We start from the raw sequence: 11,249 nt of genomic DNA on the forward strand, positions 1-11,249 counted from the left end.
CATTCCCCATACCCAGAAACCTGGCCTGTGGTTCTATTCTATGCTTATCTACCGCTAAAGTGATAAAGTGATAAATATTATCAAACTTAGGGTAGGTTTGTATCAAAATATTAGCACTTATTGTAACAATTACACGAAGTTGGTTTTTATTGTTGCAATAAGTGCTATATTTTAACAGCACCTATCTTGCTGCTGTTAAAATATCGCACTTATTGCAACAATAAAAACCAGCTTCGTGTAATTGTTACAATAAGTGCTAATATTTTGATACAAACCTACCCTAAGTTTGATACTATTTATCAATTTAGTGTTCGATAAGTATAGAATAGACCCACTGGTCGTGTTTACATGTTACATGTGATTGTCGAGTGCACGTGACTTAAGGCTATACCTCAATTGAGGCACGGTCTAAAAAGATCGTGGCTAGGCGATGCGCGGATTGCGGGTCGCGGGTGCAAATGACGCATACCAAACGAAATATAATTTGTCATATAAATCCAACATGCGTCCATTTAATGTTCTGTTTATATTTTTAGATTAATAAAGCTTGAGCATAACTTGTTGCACAAGCAACGAGTGGTCCACTTTTGAGTTGTCAAAATCAGAACCCAGATTTCTTGACATATTGAATCGCCCTTTCTCGTTTCAAATTGAATAGTACAACATTTTCACATCATCTCCTATATATTATTATCCTACAGATTTGCCCGTTTTTGCGAGCGATTGTGTGCCTTATTCGTCACGTCCGATGGGTTAAAACGCCAAACACACTTATGGAATGTTCGAAATTCAAATAGGTCATATAGAGTATGAAAGGAAGGGTTTTCCGAATTTAAGTTATCTTGCGATATAATATTGATGTTTCTCTAAAGCTTTCCGGCACATACGTCACATTATTGACAATATGGGAATTTATTTTTTCACAATGTTTGCAACACTCGAACCGACTAAACAAAGATGGCCGCTTTAAATTTAAAATGCGTTTTAACCGATATATACAATCAATTTTCACAAACTAATCATAATAAGATTGATCGATAAACATATTAGAACTGATTTATTTAAATTTTTATGAATTAACTTCTCTGTTTAAGTTAAGTTTCTACACCTCTGACGGAAATCAAGTCTTTTGACACTATACATTTATTACGCTATGTATACTAACATACGGTATTTCAATTGACTGACCACATATTTACTTATGAGATGCATTCGAGTGACTGTAAGTTGAAGTGAGCACAATTTTATATAACTTAACACAGTCACAAAAAATCACTTTTAAAAAATAGGTAACATCCGTCATTATTTGTTGTTTATGTAAAAAACGACAGGTGATATTATTTACGTCTCACAATGATTTAAAAATGCACAGCACTATATAATAACTCACATTTATAACAAGCACCCATAGATAACTATAAATATTCAAATAAACAATAACATTTATACGAATTCCGATTAAAACTGATCATTTCATTGAAACGCGGGCGTACGACATATCGGCGTTTTAAGATACCAATGAAAATTTTAAAATATGATGTCACTTTTGTTTTTTTTTTTGTAAGGCTGTTGAATCAATTTTTATTTTGAACCAATGAAACTTATATACATTTAATTAGCTCATTATAACCCAAAAATATTTAAAAGGTATCAACCAGTGTTGCCAACTAACATTTTCAAAGTTCAGTAGATTTTTTGATTTTTTCTTCAAAATACCATTGATTGACAAAAATATATGAAATTCAACGATTGTGTTTGGTGAAAGCGTGCATATTGACATAATCTCACAAGTGTCTTTTAAAAAATCATGTAAAAAGTGACTTTTGTTCATCACAAATATCATAATTTCTTCTTTTCCTGACAAAAATTTCAGTAGATCTAATGAAATTCCAGTAGACATGGCAACACTGACTATGCGATCAACCCAGTGTTGCCAAGTCAAAATTTAAAAATTCAGTAAATAGACATGGCAACACTGACTATGCGATCAACCCAGCAGTGTTGCCATGTCTACTGAAATTTGCCAATATACTGAATTTTTGATTTTTTTTCGAAATTCAAGAAATCTACTGATATTTGTGTTTCTCCATAATTGTAAATTAACTGATGATTCTTTCAATAATAAACTTGAAATGATTTACGCATGACCTTTTTTGATGTTATACACTTCTAAATTGACATAAAAAGCATTGTAACTCTACCCAAGAGCGCCATTTTACCCATTAATATCATCATTGTTTACAGTAAATTAATATTATTAGTTATTGTTATTCTTATTAGTTTTAAATCATATCTAATAAACCACATTTTTCAAAATCTTCTGAAATTTAAAAATTCAGTAGATAGACATGGCAACACTGACTAATGCGATCAACCCAGTGTTGCCAAGTCAAAATTTAAAAAAAAAATCAGTAGATAGACATGGCAACACTGACTATGCGATCAACCCAGTGTTGCCAAGTCAAAATTTTAAAAAATCAGTAGATAGACATGGCAACACTGACTATGCGATCAACCCAATGTTGCCAAGCCAAAATTTAAAAAAATCAGTAGATAGACATGGCGACACTGACTCTGCGATCAACATCAACCATAGAATATTATTTCAAAATTTAATAAAGTAACATTTTTTTATGGCTGTTAAATGATAATTTTTTTTAAACCAATGAAACTTATATACATTCAATTGGCTCATATAACCCAAACATATTTAAAAGGTATTCAACAATAATTGGTGTTATACATATTATTTAAATCATTATCAACCAGGATCAATCCATTGCTATAGCAGGCCTAGCAGCCTGAAGTGGTGTCAGGTGATATTGTGAAGGCCTGACTCCAGAATAGACTACGCATATGACTCCAAATTTGTATTGGCAATGACGAGATGCAAATTGTAAAACTGACAAATCAGCGAAATGTCAAAATGTCTTACGTAAATGAAAATCCATCCCGAAGGGAAAACTATGGCGCCGTTTATGCATACTTCACAATTATATTAATATACAATACCGCCAAGCCGTCTGCAAGACCTAGCGAGACAGACTGGCGAGAGCCAGCTGGCTCAGCTAGTATATATTAAGGCGATGTCTTCGGCCTAAATAACACATATAATGTGACTTTTACGCCATCTATTTATATTTAAAGGCATCTACCATGAATTTCTAAAAATCTGTTACTAAAAACTTTGGTCAGTTTCAATCAGATGGCAGTGAGTTACCATAACTAATTTTAAAAGTAAATTAAAGTTGCCAATGGAATGGAATTCTAGATGAATAAAATTGCTAGACAAAAATTCATTTACATATTATTATTTAAGAATATAATAATATATTCTAATATAACCACTTGAGACCCGAGGGAGAACCAGCCATCAAAAAAAATATTTCTTTGATTTTATGGAAGAGAAGTATTAGTCTATTGTTTTTCTTTACGTTTTTTTTATTTTGTAAAGTAAAATATACTATAATATGCACATACCAGGTAACACTGCAGATGAATATTACCTACTCTATAAACTTAGGGAAGGTAAAGAAAACAACTTGTCATAGGAATGGTCAATTTTAATAGAACATTACACAATAAAAACAATACGAAAACATTATAAATAGGATAATTAAATATATTTACACTTAAAATTAGTTAAAATGATGAAATAAAACCCTAAACAATATGTACTTTAAAATTGCTTTGAGCTGCATCCTATACTGTGTGATACAGCTCAAAGCAAAATTTTGTGCACACGTATATATTGCATTTTATGCAAATATACCTGGTGCGGGACTTGCATCCAGGGTATCTGCACACGGATGCTGAATGGTGGCCAACGCTGTCCAAACGTACCTCAGCGATCGGTTGGGGGAAAACCGTTCTCCTGCGAGCTGGTGGCTCTGTGTCTACCTGCGATGTCGACATGTTTCTTGGCCGACCTCGTGCTGGCAGTGTTAAAATGTTGGCTACCCGATCTTCATACCGAATCATAGCTTTCGCTAATCTGATTCAGTACGACAACAGTCTCATAATATCCTTTCGGGGTACATTTTCTAGTTTACAATTCCGCATATACATTAGCCAACAGTTTACTACCGCCAAGTCCACAAAGTGGTTAAAAACCCTCACAGGCCATTTGCATGTCTTCATCGCAGTCCTGTAATAAGCAATTATCCGATCGCCGACATGCCCTCTCGCCAACAAATCTTCCTCCAATTCCGGACCAGCATTCGGCATACTGAAACAATAGGAAAAAAATATTATTACATAATCCATATTTCCTCATTAATTCAAGTATTTAGCAGTAAAAATACAAATAATGATGGGTAATAATATGTTTTGATTGAAGTTTACTATTCAAACCATCAACTCCTCATTCGAGACAATCGCTACATCATGTGTACAAGATGTAATGAATTCTTGTTTTTATGCCAAAGCATGTAATGAAAATGAATCTAGTGTATGACCGGATGGTATATAAAACCAATAAATATATTATTAAGAAAATTGTAAACCTACCATTTTGTGAGCCAGGGAAGCACCCTGGATTGTGATGTCGAAGGTTGTAAATGTCGAATGTAAATGTCGTCGCTGTTGTCGGACTCGTAACCGTCGCCGACTTCGCAGTCTGTCGTCCAATATTTCGTCGAGTTCATCAGTATTAAAAGATTTATCTATATGTAAACAAAAAAACATAACCTAATTACATTCATATACTCGTGTCAAACTTACCTATCACTGTAGATAACGTTTTCAATTTACGATTATGTTGTATTAAAAACACGGACACGTGTTTGAAAGCACATAAAATATTTGATTATAATCAATCATTGATTACATTGTATAAGCATTGTGAATAATTATAATGATGATTATGAGATACATTTTCGAGACAAGTTTCAGTAATTTTGAATGAAATTAAAATTTTATTTTATTAAATTCGGTTCTACAATCATAATATGCGAATGAAAGAAATTCACTATCTATTAGATAATTTACAAAACGTACAAGATGGGCTCGATGACATTTGTCATAAACATAACCTCAAACTAACGTAAAGTATTTATAATTTTACGAAAACGATGAGTCTACGCCTAAAATAATATATATTGATGATAAATGCATGATGGTGATTGAAAATACAGTATATGTAACTCTTTTCAATAATTTTTGAATGTTTGTTTGACAATCAAAACTGCGTGACATAGTTTGTCATTTTGATGTACGATAATAATATTATTTATTATGCACTGAAAAGTTTACTTACTTGACAAAAATGTTACTGATGAGTCGATTCCTTCCTGTTTTCAAACAATATACCTAATAATGGCCAAATAAAGAAGAATTGTCATAAATCCGATATTAGATCGAGAGCACGAATGCTACCATAGACTAATGCTACCATATGTTAAAATGCGAGATTTGTTTATTTTGTTGATTATTTTTATCATAAATAATGATAAAAAAACAGTTGTAATTTAAGCAAATACTAATTGCAAATAATTCGCAGTTTCAAATTTTGAATATAGGCAGGTTTATACGTAAATTAAGTTAATATTGTAATTTCAATTATTAAGTTATTTTTATTCATATGGCAATTTCGCCTCAAACTGATAAACTGATTTTTGTCAAAATGCAGAGAAATGTTATTTTGTCTTGTCTATGTGTGAGTTTCATTTTCAACGTCATGTTATGGTATGTGTGTTTTGTATGGAGATATTTTGTTTCCAAATAATTCCACAACGGCAGCACCATACAGACAAACATGTTGCCAATTTGAGCAATTATTATGGTTTCGATTTCTATCGATTCGTTAATATACAAAAATACAAGATTAAATTTAAATAACTGCCGTAAAAATTAATAAAAAATATTTTTAATAGAAACGCTAAGCGTTATTCGCGATAAATTGCGTGTAAGCCGAGATTTTTCGATTTTAATTGCGTGCTTTCTAACCTCTAAATCGATGTTTTTTAAATTTGAAAAAAGAGATATAAGGATATAATAAATTCCAATTTTCGCTTAGCGTTTCCCTGGGTAATAGATTTACGTACATTTTTATCGTAATTTTGATAATAAATCTTATGTCATTCATTCTTACCACCCGATAGAAATGTACCGAATTTGACACTTTTTTTGGGTATATAGAACTCCATGATACTTCTTAATTTTTTATTTTATTTTTCTCATTACTTTTGAATATATATTTACCGATTAATAAACTTTTCTAGCTATTTTTCGATAACAACTTTACCTAGAGACATCACCTTAACTATCAGTGTTATTTATAAATAATAAACATTCTTGTTTTTCATCAGCTGTCAAAGTCAGACTAGTCCTTCACACAAAAACCGGTGGTAATATCGATTTCCAAAAAATATGTAGCATTGGTCTATGCATTACATTTGTAGAAGGTGTATTAATGTTAGTGTTTTATATTTATCATTTAACGCATCCATAAGTGAACACGAGAGACGCGTCAGTATAGACAATGACAGGTTATCCATAGACAATTGGAGGGGCGGAAAGGTAGGACCAATCGTGAATGTATCGGCTTTCTCTTCAGTCGGCAATGGTCATATCCGTTATCGGGCGTCGGTCATGAGCTCACCCATTCTCTCCCTGTCCATCAGTTATCTAAATAGGGATGCAGTGCTGAGCTCAAACCAGTCTCTGAGGTTCTTGAGCCAGGTCGTTCTTCTTCTACCAGTGCTTCACTTACTGGAGTTCGGAAGCAGATATATCTTGGGATACTCTTGTCATTTATTAAGTTTTTTTTTTTAATCCTAGACATCAATCATTTCGAGATTTGTATCTTTGTCTTGCCAGCTTATATGGAGATAATTTTTATTGACCATGTCCGATCCTAATAAGATTATATTATGGGCATCCATGCTTATACCAACAGAGACACCTAGCGAGAAAATACGAAGCTTGCAATTTAAGACATTTTTTTTGATAATTTACAGTTTCAACTGTATTAATTAATAAATATGTAGGTACTATCTGAAAACATTAAAAAGAAAAATTTTGTTTTAAAATCAAAGATAAACTTACAACAATTATTGTAAAAAAATCTGTATTTATTTATATTTTATGGTCATATTTATTATTAAAATTTAGTTTATTAAGTTTTCAATTTTTCCTCATACAGATTTTGACTAATTCATAGTTTTATTATTTTTTATATTTAAGTACCTATTTTAAAAAACATCGATCTTTATAAAAACATAAATTTGTATAACCTTAAATCTTTTTTATTTCTATCTGTCTATTCTGTTGGTACAATGTAGTCGAAAAAATATACAATTTTCAGCAATATCGGTCCAGTATTTTTTTTAGTTATTGTCACGGAACCAATGAAATTAATTTGTCATTGCACGGAACTGACAACAAAAAAAAACATTTTGTGCATTCTACTTAGTCAAAATCCAGAATGTAAAAATATAATATTTCTAACTCGCAGCATTTTTTAGTCGTCCAGTGACATCTGTGTATAAATTTAATAGACAATTTTAATAATTTGTAAATATCTTACCAGTAGGTCGTGTAGATGTCGCTTAAATTATTTGTTATTAACCATAGACTAAAATTTTGTTGGCTATGGCTATTGACCAATTATTTATATTGCCACTAGGATTCCTATAGAATGATTTAAATCTTGTAAACTCTGATAAAAAGTAATATTTTATAATAAATGAGTGTCATGTACAGTAGAAAACGTCGTCTTCTGCGATACAATTTTGTTTTAGCTGCAACACACATTGTGATTGCACAATACGACATAATAATTATTATTATTAGGTACTTTCAGGCCATCCTCCCACGGCGCAACTTATGTCCGTCGGAACTGAAACTAAAATTCCAGCCAGTATCTAGCTAATGTATTTCAATGGCGGCTCGCTGACGGCGAGACTGGAATCTGTCGGCTTCAAAACGGTCGCGAAGAGATGCAACATGCTAGTCGCGCGGTCTCTCAAGTTTCCAGTCACCGTAAAACAGTGGTACCAACATCATTAGATTCGGTTAAAAATCTTATTTTCTTACCAAAATTGGTAGCACTGCGAACAAGTGTCATGATATAAAAACCATTTACAACCCAAGACGTCAAAAGTACAAGACAAGCAAAATTGAAATAACCTAATTTTATTCAAGTAAACGCGGCAGCGCGCGTGTTGTTGGTTTTTGTACAAAACGGCTGATGGTCCAGTTTGACAGTTTGAAGTTATGTGATTATTATTTCAAGTGGTTTCAGTAGCGCCGTGTGCGAATCATCACATTGGTCAGTTTATGAGTACCATCACCAACCAGTTCCACCAGATTTCAGTTGCGCCGTGGGAGGAGGGCCTTAAGCTTTTAATAGCATAGGTACATAGGTGAAATTTAATAAGTAAAAAAATATTTATGTGCCCTTGGTGTTTATAATATTTATGTAGAAACGGTTGCGGTCAATTACTTAGGTAGGTACTACCTACTGTTCTAATTGCCTTCATGATCCTCGGGTCCATTTACGAATCTGAAATGTAATTTTTTTCGCTCTCTCGAGTTATGGCCAAAATTGAATAACGAAAGGAGTTTTATCTACCAATAAAACTCTTATTATTCATGTTGAAGTCCTTAAGATAGGGTTTGCTCTTTCTTCTTGGCGTGAGGTTATATTCTACTAATTTATTTTCCTTTTTTTTGTCATTGGTCATTCCTCCCTTTTTATTTACTGGTCATACCCGCGCGTCTATATTTTATGTAAAGAGTTTGGGACCCCTTTGTCTTCAATATGATATGGCTCAAGGAACCAGGTAGAAGTTACCTGGACTTCTAAGTCAACATGAATAATAAGAGTTTTATTTGTAGGTAAAACTCCTTTCATTATTCGAATTTGACTTTGAAGTCCTTGAGATATCTGTTTGTTATCACCTGGTGTTGGGTATGCCAAATTCCTGTATGTGACAATGATTCATTGACGAGGTATAGACCATCGTGACTTTCAATGTATATGGTTGAATAGAGAAGTTAATGGGTTCTTTTCCCCTTCTGAAGGTGGTGTGTCCATCGTTCTCTGGTAGTTGTCGTGAAATGTCGACTCACTACGTGAGTTACCTCTCTTTAAGATATCATCTATTGGGTATATTTACAGTTTAAGGAAGCCACCACAGAGCGGACACTGCCTGGTGGTTCTAGTACACCTGCTTCCAACAGTACTGACCTTATCCAATTCCCTATAACTATCCTGGTGGCTGGTTTTGGTGGTCCTCTTGAAGATATAAATAATTCCGAAATATCCCCACCTTCCTCTCTCCATGGGTTTGACATGCAGACGAGTTTCCGTAACCAGAATACTGGGTCGATGTTTTGACACGTGGAAGCGCTTAGCTTCCATTCCGATTGACGATGCTTGGCGGTATCTGTCTTTGCGCCAAACATTGGCCATATAATTATGTGGTCACCTTTATCCACTAATCCATTGTCTACTATTACTGAGTAGTGTGAGGTCACGAACCCTTCGTCCCGATGCGAGAAGCAGCCGAGTAGGTAGCTGTCCTACGAGACGTTTCGAATAGGTTGTACTCCACCGGTGTTGTTTTCCTAAAATGATCTACCACTCGTCCTGGATCCCAAACCGGTGGTTTGACGGGTTTCGTTTTATGTACCGAAATTGCCTGTAACATATTGTGTTGTACTACCACGTTGATGCTGATATCTACAATGATAATCGATTTGCAAAATGTGGTTATGGCTGACTTATGCACCAGGATAGTGTTGTACGACAAACCCTCCATGTTGTGCAAGTGGCCTAGGTATCTGGCCAATTCCATTGGTTGAGGGCTATTATGATCCATTAGGTTCATGTTACACCATGTCATTGTCTTTCATTTGTTCCAAGCTGGTTTGTAAGTTGTTAGAGTCGAAGGTCGCCATCTGGAAGTAAGGAGTGCCCTTTCTTCCACCATTCAATTTGATGTTATTTCACCCCACCCGAAATTATCCATAGTTAAAGGGACAGGTCCTGGGTACTTGGAGGTGGACGGTCTCCATACCTACTAGTGTCGTATGTAGGTGAGGCATTGTATAAGGAGGTACAATCGCCCTTTTTCGTAAGTCCACTTCCCAAAAGCATTGTTTCCAGCTCGGTGCCATTAATAAGTACTTCCCTTTTGCTGAGTTCAGGTGCGCTAGGACTCGTGAAAGTAAGTTTGGTGGGGGAAATATCCACGCAAGTTCTATACTTGGCTGAAGGCGTCGTGAAACAGCACGCCACTGTCTGTAACGTCTCGTGACACATACGTTGCAACGACATGTGCTGTTTCGCTTGCGAATAAATCCACCTCGGGAACACCCCATTTTTGAAACAGGGGGGTGGTTGCGGTGTTGATGAGGTGCCATTCGGGAATGAGTTGTCTGCGGGAGAGATGATCTGCCACGCAGTTATAATTTCTGCGGAAGTATTGTGCAGTAAACGTGATGTTGGCTCGACTGGTAAATACTAGTATCTGTCGACATAGGTTTAGGAGGGTGACAGATTTTGTGCCGCCCTCGTTGTTGATGTATGCCACCACTGTTTTGTTGTCTGTCTGCAGAAGCAGATCTGATCCTATGATTGATTGTACCCGAGATTGAATTGTAAACATTTCCTTCCTGTTGGAATGCCATGCCATGCTAACTGGTCTTGTTCCCACGTACCTGATAGGTGGTGTTCATTCAGTTGGGCTCCCTAGCCTGTGTCGGCTGCGTCTGTCGTCAGGAAGTGATTGAATGTCGTTCTGTGTGTCAACTCTGAGGAGCCTATCACCTGGAGCCACCACAATCCACATGATATCCTGTTAGGCCTGTGGTGGGATTGTCGCCTATTGGCGAGAATGGGAACTCGACAGTATTGATGACTGGAGCTTTGTAGCCGTCGGCAATGTAACCTTCCTCGTGGAGGTAGGATGCGAAGTTAAGTCGCCGCAGAAGAGATTGAACATGTGCCTGCCTGAGGGACCAACTGCCTTTTTGTACCTGCGTTGTGTCAAATCTGAGGATCCTATCGCCTAGGGCCACCATATGATGCCATGTTGGGCCTGTGGTGGGATTGTCTTCAATTGGCGAGGATGGGACCTCGGCTATATTGATGACTGGAGCGTTGTAGCCATCGGCAATACAACCTTCCTCGTGGAGGTAGGATGTGAAGTTGAGTCGCCCCAGAAGGGATTGGATATGTGCTTGTCTGAGGGACCAACTGCCTTTTTGTGCCTGAATTGTCATCAATTGGCGAGGATGGG

At 35.5% G+C, this 11,249-nt stretch overlaps 1 long non-coding RNA gene across 1 annotated transcript; it reads right to left on the reverse strand.

The window, feature by feature from the left end:
- Positions 1 to 3,546: 3,546 nt before the first annotated feature.
- On the reverse strand, positions 3,547 to 5,400 carry LOC147072674 (uncharacterized). The gene is made up of 3 exons (XR_015070531.1): positions 5,258 to 5,400; positions 4,510 to 4,664; positions 3,547 to 4,228 (listed from the first exon to the last, which is right to left on the reverse strand). It is a non-coding gene; the product is annotated as an uncharacterized LOC147072674 (long non-coding RNA).
- Between the last annotated feature and the right edge of the window lie 5,849 nt (positions 5,401 to 11,249).

The sequence above is a fragment of the Rhyacophila brunnea genome, unplaced genomic scaffold (genome assembly GCF_057557595.1).
Source record: "Rhyacophila brunnea isolate RB1 unplaced genomic scaffold, BYU_Rbru_1.0 scaffold_19, whole genome shotgun sequence".
In the NCBI taxonomy this organism is placed as follows: domain Eukaryota; kingdom Metazoa; phylum Arthropoda; class Insecta; order Trichoptera; family Rhyacophilidae; genus Rhyacophila; species Rhyacophila brunnea.